General features: G+C 38.4%; 1 protein-coding gene across 2 annotated transcripts in view; it reads left to right on the top strand.

Moving 5' to 3' along the window:
• Nucleotides 1-13,062, top strand: part of LOC140741550 (guanine nucleotide-binding protein G(I)/G(S)/G(O) subunit gamma-7-like) — a 256,838-nt gene that overhangs the window by 161,000 nt on the left and 82,776 nt on the right. The window contains exon 4 of one of the 2 annotated variants that reach the window (XM_073071853.1): nucleotides 11,332-11,367. The exons of the other annotated variant lie outside the window; for it this stretch is intronic. The gene's annotated coding sequence lies outside the window, so the exon portion shown is untranslated. The remainder of the gene's footprint in view (nucleotides 1-11,331; nucleotides 11,368-13,062) is intronic. 2 annotated transcript variants of the gene reach the window in all.

Genomic DNA, 13,062 nt, shown 5'->3' with positions numbered 1-13,062 from the left:
AGGTATGGCCTTAGGGAATGGACAGGGATAGAGATGTATCTACCAATTAGGGTGGCAAGGGCAAATGATAATCATTCCAGTATTTACCAATATTTGTAGAAACTAACACCCATTCTGAAACTAACACCCATATGAGAAAGCTGCTCACAATACTCCAAATACTGTCTGGGCAATGTCTCATAAAGCCTCAGGATTACATCTTTGCTTTTATATTTTAGTCCTCTCAAAATGAATACTAACATGTGTCTTCCTTACTAGCAACTCAACCTGCAATTTAACCTTTGGGGAATCCTGCACTAAGATTCACAAGTCCCCTTGCACCTCCGATTTCTCAATTTGCTCTCCATTTAGAATATAGTCTACATCCTTATTTCTTCTACCAATGCGCATGACCATACTTTCCCTGTATTTAACACTGTATTCCATCTACCATTTCTTTGTCCATTCTCTTAATTTGTCTAAGTCCCTGCTTCCTCAACACTACCTGCCCCTCTATCTGTCTTTGTATCATCCACAAAATTAGCAAAAAAGCAGCAAATCCATCATCCAGATCATTGAAATGTTACATGAAAAGAACCAACCACTGCAGATCATCACCGGAAGCCAACGAAAAAAAACAAATGTTGCACAAACTATACAATACCACAGATTTATTGGAATTAAATGGGAGTGGAGGGAGAGAAAGAGATGATGGAGAGCAATAAATAAGAAAGATGAACATAAAAAATTAGGAGCAGTAGTAGGCCATCTGGCCCATCCAGCCTGCCCCGCCATTCAATAAGATCATGGCTGATCTGTCCGTAAAATCATCTCCATCTACCTGCCTTTTCCCCTACTATGTAAAAACCTATCTAACTGTATCTTAAATATATTTAGTGAAGAAGTCTCAAATGCTTCTCTTGGGAAGAGAATTCCACAGATTCACCACTCTCTGGGAAAAACAGTTTCTCCTCATCTCTGTCCTAAATCTTCTCCCCTGAACCTTTTTTTAAAATTTTTTTTATAGAAAAAAAATTATCAACCCTTCTCCCCCTCCCCTTAACCCCTCCCCCCTAACATATCCCTGTAGAAAGAGAAAAAAAGAGAGAAGAAAAAAAAAGAAAGAAAGAAAGAGTGCCTGGATATCAGAAGATCTCCACATGCTCCACGGAGTTCATAATAGCTTTAGTATATATATTTATTTATTTCCCCAAATAATCAATAATTTTATCTTCGGAGCACCTATATATTTAATCCTATCTTTTGTAAATAAGGGTGCCAAATTTTCAGAAATATTTCATATTTATCTCTTAAATTATAAGTAATTTTTTCAAGTGGAATGCAGCTTCATGAAATCACAAAACTCTTGACGTTTTAATAATATTGAATTAAATCTCCATCTGTAAATCGATTCCTCTTTATCAATCATTATCATTGTCATTTTCAAGGGGGAACGATCTGACAATATTCTTGCTTTATATTCCATATTTTTCACTCTGTCTTGAATATTCGTTGATAATAGGAAAAAATCTATCCTTGAATAAGTTTTATGTCTATTTGAATAAAATGAGTAATCTCTTTCTTTTGGATTAATTCTTCTCCATATATCAATCAAATTTAAATCCTCCATCAATGATAAAGTTAATTTTGCTACTTTTGATTTTGTAACAACCTTTGTTGATCTATCTAAAACTGGGTCTAGACAAAAATTAAAATCTCCACCTATTAATATTTTGTCATGTGCGTCAGCCAAATTCAAAAAGGCCTCTTGTATAAATTTTACATCATTTTCATTTGGTGTATAAATATTCATAAGAGTCCATAGTTCTGAAAAAATTTGACAATGTATAATTACATATCTCCCCGCAGAATCAATTAATACATTTTGTATTTTAATTGGTAAAGTTTTATTAACCAAAATTGTAACTCCCCTCGCCTTTGAATTAAATGAAGCTGCAATAACATTTCCGACCCAATCTCTCTTTAATTTCTGATGTTCTATCTCTGTGTGTTTCTTGTAAAAAAGCTACATTTATTTTCATTTTCTTAATGTATGTTAAAATTCTTTTTCTTTTCACCGGTCCATTAAGCCCATTAACATTAAAACTTTAAAAATTCAGTAAATTAGTCATTATTTTTAACAGGGTTACTTCAGTCTATAGTAATACCTAACTTTTCAACTTTCGTGGTACCTTGGAGAATCTTTTAAAAATTCTCCGTGTTGCTATGTGTCTCCCCCCCCCCCCCCACCGATTGTCCAGGCAAAGAAAGAAAGATTAAAGAAAAATAGATAATAAAGAAAAAAATAACAAAATACCCCCCTACTAATGTTGTGAATAAAAAAAACACAACATTACCCCCCTCCATTGTACAGGTCATGGCAATCGCCATGATTACACACGTGAATCCCGTAGCAATTGATCCAAAGTTCCCCCAGCTCCCCTGTAACATAAAAAAGTATATATAAGAGAAGAAAAAATAATATCACTACTCTCCATTAATATTTCTCAAATTTTTACCTTTCTCCCCTGTATCATATAATTAAGAATATATTTAAATATTCTTCTGTCCTTAAACATCCATCAACTCCATTCACTGTCCCTGTCTTCATCTTTAATCCGTTTTACTTTTAAATCTTTGGCTGTGATTAGCGAATATTTGGGAGTTCTTGTGCAAATTCTTCTGCATCCGGATAATCAGTATAAAATCTTCTTTTTCCATCATCCAAAAAAATTATCAGGGTTGCCGGGTGGCGCAATATAAACTTATAACTTATATCAGGATAGAAAATAATTGTTTTCCCTTCTATCATCAGTGGCCCTTCTCCCCTGAACCTTGAGGCAATGTCCCCTAGTTCTAGTCTCACCTACCAATGGAAACAACTTTCCTACTTCTATCTTATCTATCCCTTTCAAAATTTTGTATCTTTCTATAAGATCTCCTCTCATTCTTCTGAACTCCAGAGAGTATAGTCTCAGGCAACTCAATCTCTCTTCATTGGTTAACCCCTTCATCCCTGGAATCAACCTGGTGAACCTCCTCTGCGCTGCCTCCAAAGCCAGTATATCCTTCCTCAAGACCAGAACTGCACACAGTACTCCAGGTGCGGCCTCACCATTACCCTGTATAGTTGCAGCATGGCCTCCCTGCTCTTGAATTCAATCCCTCTAGCGATGAAGGCCAACATTCCATTTGCTTTCTTAATAACCTGTTGTACCTGCAAGCCAACTTTTTGTGATTCATGCACAAGCACTCCAAAGTCCCTCTGCACAACAGCATTTAAATAATAACACTATTTAAATAATAATCTGCTTTTCTATTATTCCTTCCAAAGTGGATGATCCCTCATTAACCAACGTTGTATTCCATCTGCCAGACCTTGGCCCACTCACTTAGCCTATCACTATCCCTCTGCAGACTCTCCACATCCTCTGTACAATTTGCTTTCCCACTCAGTTTAGTGTCATCAGCAAATTTTGCTACACTACACTCAGTCCCCTCTTCGAAATCATCAATGTAAATGGTAAACAGCTGCGGCACCCCACTCACCACTGACTACCAGCCGGAGAAATACCCATTTATACTAACTCTCTGCCTTCTATTGGTTAACCAATCCACTATCCATCCCAATGCACTTCCTCCAACTCCATGTATCCGTCTTATATGGCACCTCATCGAATGCCTTCTGGAAATTCAAGTATGCGACATCCACCTGTTCCCCTCTATCCATTGCACTCATTATGCCCTCATAGAACTCCAATAAGTTTGTGAAACAGGACCTGCCCTTTCTGAATCCATGCTGCAGCTGTCTAATGGAACCACTCCTTTCTAAATGTTTCGCTGCTTCTTCTTTAATGACAGCTTCAAGCATTTTCCCGACTACAGATTTTAAGCTAACTGGCCTATAGTTGCCCATCTTTTGCCTACATCCTTTTTTAAAAGGTGGTGTGACATTTGCTGCCTTTCAATCTGCCAGGACCTGCCCAGAGTCTAGAGAATTTTGATAAATGATTACCAACGCGTCTACTATAACCTCCACCAATTCCCTCAGCACCCTGGGATGCATCCCATCAGGACCAGGGGACTTATCCACCTTCAGGCCCTCTAGTTTGCTCATCACTATCTCTTTAGTGATAGTGATTTTATCAAGATCATCACCTCCCATTTCATCCATAACATCCTTCTTTGGCATATTAGATGTGTCTTCTACCGTGAAGACCGACACAAATTAGTCGGTCACTGCCTCAGCCATTTCCTTATCACCCAACATCAATCTCCCCTTCTCGTCTTCCAAGGGACCTATGTTGACTTTAGCCACCCTCTTCCACTTTATATATTTATAAAAACCTTTGCTATTGGTTTTTATATTTTGTGCTAATTTACTTTAATACTTTATCTTCCTTTTCCTTATTTCTTGTTTAGTTATTCTCTGTTGCTTTTTAAAGTTTTCCCAATCCTCCAGTCTCCCACTACTCTTTGTGACTTTGTACACGAGCTTTTAATTTGATACTATCTTTTATTTCCTTAGTTATCCAAGGCTGGCTCTCCCCACACTTACTGTCCTTACTTTTGACTGGAATATACTTTTGTTGAGCACTGTGAAAAATGTCTTTGAAAGTATTCCACTGTTCCTCAACTGTCCTACCAAACAGCCTGTGCTCCCAATCCACATTAGCCAACTCCTCCCTCATCCCATTGTAGTCTCCCTTGTTCAAGCATAATACGCTAGATTTAGATCTAACTATTTCACCTTCCATCTGAATGTGAAATTCAATCAAACTATGATCATTCTTCCCAAGAGGATCCTTGACTACAGTATCGTTAATCTCACCTGTCTGATTGCACAGGACTAGATCTAAGATAACATTTCCCTTGTAGGTTCACTAACATGCTGCTCAAGAAAGCCATCACGGATGCATTCTATGAAGTCCTCCTCAAGACTTCCATGACCAACCTGTTTCACCCAATCTATGTTGAAGTTAAAATCCCCCATGACAACTGTTGTTCCGTTCTTACAAGCCTCAGTTATTTCTTGGTCTCTGCCACTGCAACATTTTTATTAGGTGGCCTATAGACAACATTCACCAGTGATTTTTTTTTTTCCCTTTACTATTCTTAATCTCTACCCAGATGGACTCAACATTCTGTTCCGTAGATCTTATATCGTCTCTCACAATCGCCCTGATCTCATCCCTAATCAAGAGCACCACCCCACCTCCTCTGCCTTCCTGCCTATCTTTCCATATTACCTGATCCCCCTTGGATATTTAATTCCCAGTCATCTCCACCTTGCAACCAGGTTTCTGTAATGGCCACTAAATCATATGCCCTGGTACTGATCTGTGCCTCAAGTTCACTGACCTTGTTTCTAATACTACGGGCATTTAGATAAAGTACCCTTATATTCATTGTCCTTTTAGAATCTTGTGGCCTATGCGATTTATGCTTTTTACTTTTATGCATTCTGCTCTTACTTTTTTCTTCACTAACTCTAGCTTTGGCCTCTGCATCACTTCCCTCTCTTTTCTGTGTGGGTTCCCATCCCCCTGCCATATTAGTTTAAAGCCTCTCCAACAGCAAACAATCTCCCTAGGACATTGATCCCAGCCCTGCCCAGATGTAGACCGTACGGACAGTACTTGTCCCACCCCCCATCCCCAGAAGTGGTTCTAATGCCCCAAGAATCTGAAACCCTCCCTCCTGCACCACCACTCAAGCCACATATTCATTCTAGCTATCCTGCTATTCCAACTCTGGCTAGCATGTTGCACCATAATAATCCTGAGATTTTTATCTTCGAGGTCCTACTCTTTAATTTATCTCTTAGCTCCCTAAATTCAGCTTGTAGGACCTCATCCCACTTTCTTCCTATATCGTTATTAGCTACATGCACCATGACAGCCTGCTGCTCACCCTCCCCTTTCAGAGTGCCCTGCAGCTTCTCCAAGGCGTCTCTGACCCTTGCACCCCGGAGGTAACTCACCATACGGGAGTCCCGTTTGTGGCCACAGAAGCTCCTTTCTATTCCCCTTACCATGGAATCCCCTACCACAACAGCTCCGCCACTCTTTTTCTTGCCCTCGTGCACAGCAGAGCCACCCACAGTGCCATGATCCTGGCTACTGCTGCCTTCACATGATGAGCCATCTCCCCCAACAGACTCCAAAGTGTATATCTGTTTTGGAGGGAGACGACCGCAGGAGACTCCTGTACTACCTTCCTGCTACTACTCTTCCTGGAGTTCACCCATTCCCTATCTTTCCTCAGATCCTTAAACTGTGGTGTGACCAACTCACTAAATGTGCTATCCACAACATTCTCAGCATCTCAGAAACCATGCTGACTTCGGCATATTTTGTCACGCACTTCCAAGTACCCCGAAACCTCATCCTTAATAATAGACTCCAATATCTTTCCAAACACCCCTATAATTTCCTGTATTTTGCCTCCCTCTCTTCTTGAAGAGTGGAGTGACATCTGCAATTTTGCAGTCTTCCAGAACCATTCCAGAATCTAGTAATTCTTGAAAGATCACTATTAATGCCTCCACAATCTACTCAGCTACACTTTCAGAACCTTGGGAAGTAGTGCATCTGGTCCACATGACTTATATACCTTCACACCTTTCAGCCAACTCATTCTCCTTAGTAATACTGACTACACTCACTTCTGCCCCTGAACTCACGAATTTCAGGTGTACTGCTGGTGTCTTTCTATAGTGAAGACTGTTACAAGAATTAGCCCTTGTAATAATGATCAGTGAGGCATAGAATCTATATTTACCAATAGTACCTTTATCGTCTAAGCTAACAAGTACATGAATTCATACACTAAATACCTTGTCTGCACACCTGCTAAGTTTCCCTGACTCTTCTGAGTAGTTAAAGAATAGTAAAGGTATTACCCAGGCAAAGGAGTCTACACTGGCCGGGCATCCTCGTGGTCCCGGTTCACTCTCCATGTGTTCCATGCAGGGTCAGTTACGCTGTATTTGCGTTGGTTATTCTCCTAAATTACTGTTGCCAGCACACACGAAGCATCCACTTTTATATCCATTCCTTATCAATTCAAATATTGTATTTCAATGTCATTGACTGCAGGTCATGAATCTGACCTTTAACACCTCGTTATTGACTCTGCTCCAAGCCAACATTCATTTATTGCCCTCTTCCCATCAAGTGACAATCAATAATTTATGGGTCTTTGTCCTCAATCAGCAACCAGCTTGATTCACGGAGAACAGAAACCGACTCCAATAGTCAAAAACTTCCATGTTATATCAAACCAAAGAACATTTCACAAATAACTTCGTATTTGGAAATTATCTATGGTCCAACAGATTACCTGGAGCATCATTGTCTCTTCTTTAAAACTCAGAAAGCCAAGCAACTTCATCTCACAAAATGGAAAACAGAGTATCTTCATAAAATGGCAGCCTCCATTCCCAAGCATATGACAAGAACGAAGACAATTGGTCTGTTTATTTCCATTCTCCTCGATGCATTTGAATTCACTGATTGGTAGACTGTCATTCTTTCTGGCCAACAGGATTGACGCAAAATATTTATTGAGTTTGTCCCTATTTCTATGCCCCTTATTATTCCCTCTCCAGCATAATTTTCCAGCAGTATGATATCCATTTTACTCTTTATATTCTGAAAAACTTCTGGGGTCCTCTTTTATATAATTAGCTAGTTTACCTTCATTGTTTGTCTTTTCTCTCCTTATTGCTTTTTTAGTTGTCTTCTGGTGCTTTTTAAAAGCTTCCCAATTCTCTAGCTTCCTACTATTTTTTGTCATATTGTATGTCCTCTCTGTTTTTATGCCAACCTCGACTTCCCTTATCTCATCCTCCCTTTAGAATGCTCTTTCTTCTTTGGAATGAAGCAATCCAGTACCTTCTGAATTTCAGCAATTGCTGCTTTGTCATCATCCCCAATAATGTCCCCTTCCAATCAATTTTGGTCAGCTCCTTTCTCCTGCCTTTTGCTCCATTGTATAAGTTCAAGTTCAAGTTTAATTATCATTCATCCATTCACATGAATAAGCCAAAAGAAACAGCGTTCCTCTGGGCAAGGTGAAAACACAGTACCAACAGTCACACACAGCACATATAGTTCATATAATTATGATCACAAAAAAAACAAACAAAAGTTACAAAAGAATTTATTAAAAAATAGTAATGTAGCCCAAGTCTCGGAGTGTCATGGCCTGTAGATTGATAGTGCATGAGTGCTGTCCTGGAGTCATGTTTCCACAAGAATAAGCCCACAGTATTCCTCATATTACACAAGAACAGCCGTAGATGAATGCATTCCAGCTTGTTTTCCACCTAGCAAAAACTGGAGGGCAAAACCAACAGGAGGTGTCAGCCCTCAACACAGTACAGAATCCAGTGACACGCAACCAGCTCCGGCATCTCCTTCCCTAGCGGCCACGACAGGCAAGCCTGAGGCATGAGGGACTAGTCTGCGCCTAAACTGAGGTCATGCAGCTCCCTTGGCTTCACCACTGAACCAGTGAATCAGACTCATAGTATTCTACATTATCAACGTTCAACAAGGTCTGGTGATTACAATGAAATTGTCCAATACCTGCACCATCCATTGGATCCCACACCGCCTCTGACGCCAGTTTCCCTGGCTAGCTGAAGCAAGCTGCAACATGGTGCACAACAAGTTCAGCTCCGGCACCAACAAGCAACTCACTAGTGGGACAGACCTGTTGTTCCTGATAACTAGAAGTGTCTTGCGATCGTGAAAAAGACAAAGGATGAACAATTGCACCTTTGGTTGGACCCAGAGTGCCCGAATGCACCACCATATTACCAGAAAAACCAAAACATCAGAATTTAGCTTTTTCTGTCTCCTCTCTCCCTCTCTCACACTCACATACACAAACTGCAGGGTGAATTCTATCATTTTATTATCACTGCCTCTTGGGATTCCTTTATCTTAAGCTTACTAATCAAATCCAATCTAGAAATGCTTTTTTCCTAATGGGCTCAACCACATGCTGCTCTGAAAATCCATCTCGTAGGCAATCTACAAATTCCTTCTGTTGGATTCCAGCACCAATCTGATTTTCCCAATCTAAATGCATATTGAAATCCCCCAAGATCATTCTCACATTGTCCCTTTTACAAGTCTTTACTACCTCCTGCTGTAGATTGTACCCTACATCCTGACTACTGTTTAGAGCTCTGTATATACCTCCCATCAGGGTCTTTTTACCTCTGCAGTTTCTTAACTCCACCCACAAGGCTTCTACATCTTCTGATCCTATATCACTCATACCTAAGAATTCATTTTTTCTTTACCAACAGAGCCACTTTTTGCTTACCTTCCTATCATTTGACCCAATGTGTATCCTTGGATGTTAAGCTCCCAATCATGATCATCTTTCAGCTATGACTCACTGATGCCCACAATGTCATATCTGCCAATTTTTAACTACAGTACAAGATCATCAAATTTTGTATTCTGTTTGCATTCAAGTAAAACACCTTCAGTCCTGTATTTATTACCCTTTTCAATTTTTTTGCCATGTTACCAAAAATTAAATTCTTACCCCTATCTAAACAGTTCATCAATTTTTAATTCTGGAAACTTCTGTAATATCATAATACACTCTTCTACCCTTTTACTGTAGCCTTACTTTTCCAACTTGTAGAACCCACCAATTACTATTTAGTTAAAAGCCCTGGTTTTGCAATTTACCAGGAAATTAATGTTTACTTTAATCAAATTTTCTCATTTACTAGAAGAAAATTGATAAGATATTATTTGATCTAGCAAAACAGCACCACTATTAAAACATTCATTATTGCTAGAATCTGCGAACTTCATTCTGTTGAATTACTGGGAAAGGATTTCCCAGTGTTTTGTCATTTCTTTGAAAATTTCTTCAAACTCATTTCTCAAATACTTTATGCAGCCAATTGTTCACGGTTTCATCGAATAATACTGAAAACAATCACACGCCTAATTCTGCAATGCAAATCATCTCATTTATTTTTCTGCTTGTTGAATTAACTTCTAATAAAACATGCTGATATTGCATAGCAAATAGTATTGACCTGCACAAGTTCCGGGAGCCTCAAATGTTTTGAAGAAACCTTTAAATGAAATTTTGCATTCTTTACACGCAGCATTCACTTAGTCCTTTTACATTTCTAATAAATTATACAAAGTAAATTGGTTCCAAGGCCTTGCTCCAGACTAAGTTAGAGTTTCTGATCTGGTTCAAGACAGTAATGGAAGAAGTACATCATTACATCAACCTAAAAATATCAATAATTACATGCATTCTCAATCCTAACCTGAGCCAGTAAGTCCCACTAAAATATGAAACTATGGATTTGGGTGAGAAGAGAAACAGCTGTGATAGTATTCTTCATCGAATTGTCACCAGCCGCCTGTTGAATTCACTTAGTATTATCACTTTGCTGAAATGTTAAAAATGTCAAAATCTCAGATCAAGAGAGAATGAGAGATAATTTTGATGTATATCTATATCTAATATTCTCCAAGTTAGGCCACCACTACCCCCATACTCTTACCAACACTGAAAGATACCAAAAAATGTGACAATCAAAACCACAAGAGATTTTGAATAACATACACAATGGTGGAGGAGCTCAGCAGGTCTGGCAGCATCCTTCATTTTGATGAATGGTCTCAACTTGAAACGTAGCCTGTTTATTCCTCTCCATAGATGCTGCCTGACCTGCTGAGTTCCTCCAGCATGTTGTGTGTGTGGCTCAGTGTGACAACAGGAAAGAGATCCATTCAGAAGCATTCTTCATTTCTGGAAGTCCTTCATCCCAGACAAGTCATCTGGTCCCACATTCTCGCCATCATTATCTGATTCTTTTGAATATATCTCAGGATGAGGGTAAATGTAAAGAAAAAAAAGAGCTGTGGTCAACAGAAATGAAGAGATAGATTGTTATTTTAGAAATAATTGGTTTAAAGCACTGATCTATAATATATCCATCTAGAGATTTAGTCAATCAGTTATCTCTATGTTTTTGTAAAATGATGAACATAAAGAAAAAAAAGTAGTGGTAAAGTTGCAGGCATAACTGCTCCTATTTTACTGTAAATTAGATACTTCCAAAGCATTTCAGTTAGAGTGATTGAGATGATCACTGAGATATATGCAAGACTGTCTGGGAATGCTTTTTACTAATTCTGGCTTTGGAGAAAAATTGCAGGAGAAAAGCTTTCGATAGGATCAATGATTTTTTTTGCATCTAGAATGAAATATATGGGTTTGTAAATTTGTGTGTGTGTGTATATTTCTCAACAAAGATAAAGCATTCATGTATTTTTCTACCTTTTTATGCAGACTGGAGAGTACTTCCCTCAAAACAAAAGAGAAGAGGTATGGACTGTGTTATTGATTTTACAGTATATTGATCAAGAAAATCCTGACTGGCAAGCAAAGAATGAGCTCAGCAGGAGCTCAGAATGCAAGTTTATGCAGTTATTCAGCATCATCTGTGTAGGATGTGAAAGCCGTATTATTCGACATGTGTTGCTTGTCTTCCCCCGGAACATATTTTATCACAGTTAAATTCTATAACATAGGAAGAGGATGATAATTCCTGGTGTCATTGAAGATGGGAAGTAATGCAATATGAGTCAGATTAGGTCACGAGAAGCACTGTTTAAAAAGCTTTTGTGAAATTCACAACTACTCATTTTCTTTCATCAAAAGAGTGCATTCGTCAAGGTCCTCAAAATCTGTACATTAACCTTCTGAAATACCAATATGATGAATGAATCTCTCTAAAGAATCTAGTCATGCCCTAATTGTCTAAACTCCTAAAGTGTGACTAAAGGCTGAAGCACTGAATTGCCAGCATTTTGAATGATAAATATTTTACATGAATGGTGGTAACTTAGCTCATGGTATAATATGCTATCTCAGAAATAATTAACTCGCAGTTACAACAAAATTATTGTGGAATATTCATTTACTGCATACTTATTAGTTGAAATACTTTCAAAATTGAGGAGAAGTTCAAACTCCAATTCTTTAGATATTCTTTCCATTTTACATATTTCATCCTTTTTCTGCTAAATTCTGCAACTACAAACGTTTGTAGAATTTACAGTATGCAGTGGCCTCTGGATTAAAGTATCACTTGGCAGAATTCCACATGATAAATTGATGTATTTCTCACAGAGAAACAAAATTGCATATTTAAAATATATCTGAAAGTAAAATAAAATTTCAGAGGCTGGAAGTCTAAAGTAAAAACAGAAAATGCTGATGCACTCAGGAGGTCAGACAGAATTGAGAATTGATGTTTCAGGTCAAGTCCCTTGGTCAGAACTGGTGAAATAAGACACAGGGAATGTGGATAGAATGGATCGGACAAAGGAAATATCTCTGACAGAATGAGGCCACCATTGTAGTGGAAAAGTGCTCTTAACAAAGCCTTCAGGTTGGTTGGTTAATGAGGGTAGATGAAGAAAGAGGAAACAACCAGACATATAAAAGCTGTGATATGTAGTTCAGAGCTGTTGGAGAGAGCCGAAATAAAAAAGAAAATGTTTGATTGCCCAGTAGTTTAAGGAATGTCTGTGGAGAAAACAAACTGAATTAATAATACAGTTCCTTTATAGTGGAACTGATCAGTTCTGGTACAAAGGGTGTTTCCTGAAACTATAAAAGAAATCTTCCGAATGGCTGAAAGATACCATTAGTTGGCTCTCAAAAATGAAATTCCTGTTAGTCAAATACTTTGGTCTGAGTAAATTCCATTTAAACATTCACAGGGAAATAGTTTTGTAAATACATATCATTTATGGCATTTCTCAAATACTGTGTGCTTATCATCAAAGTTCAAAGTAAATTTATTATCAAAGTATGTATATGTAAAATTCATAAAAGTGAGTCGATAGGGTGTCGAATTGGTTCAAAGTTGGTTCAGAAACCTGATGGTTGAAGGCTAATAACTGTTCTTGAACTTGGTGGTGTGGAACCCAAAGCTGCTGCATCTCCTTTCCAGATGGTAGTAGTGAGACGAAAATGTGGCCTGGATGATAGGGGTCCTTAATGATGGATGTT

This window comes from Hemitrygon akajei, chromosome 2, assembly GCF_048418815.1.
Source record: "Hemitrygon akajei chromosome 2, sHemAka1.3, whole genome shotgun sequence".
Classification (NCBI taxonomy): domain Eukaryota; kingdom Metazoa; phylum Chordata; class Chondrichthyes; order Myliobatiformes; family Dasyatidae; genus Hemitrygon; species Hemitrygon akajei.
The sequence above is the reverse complement of the archived record's forward strand: the minus strand, read 5'-3'. Positions and strand labels throughout refer to the sequence as shown.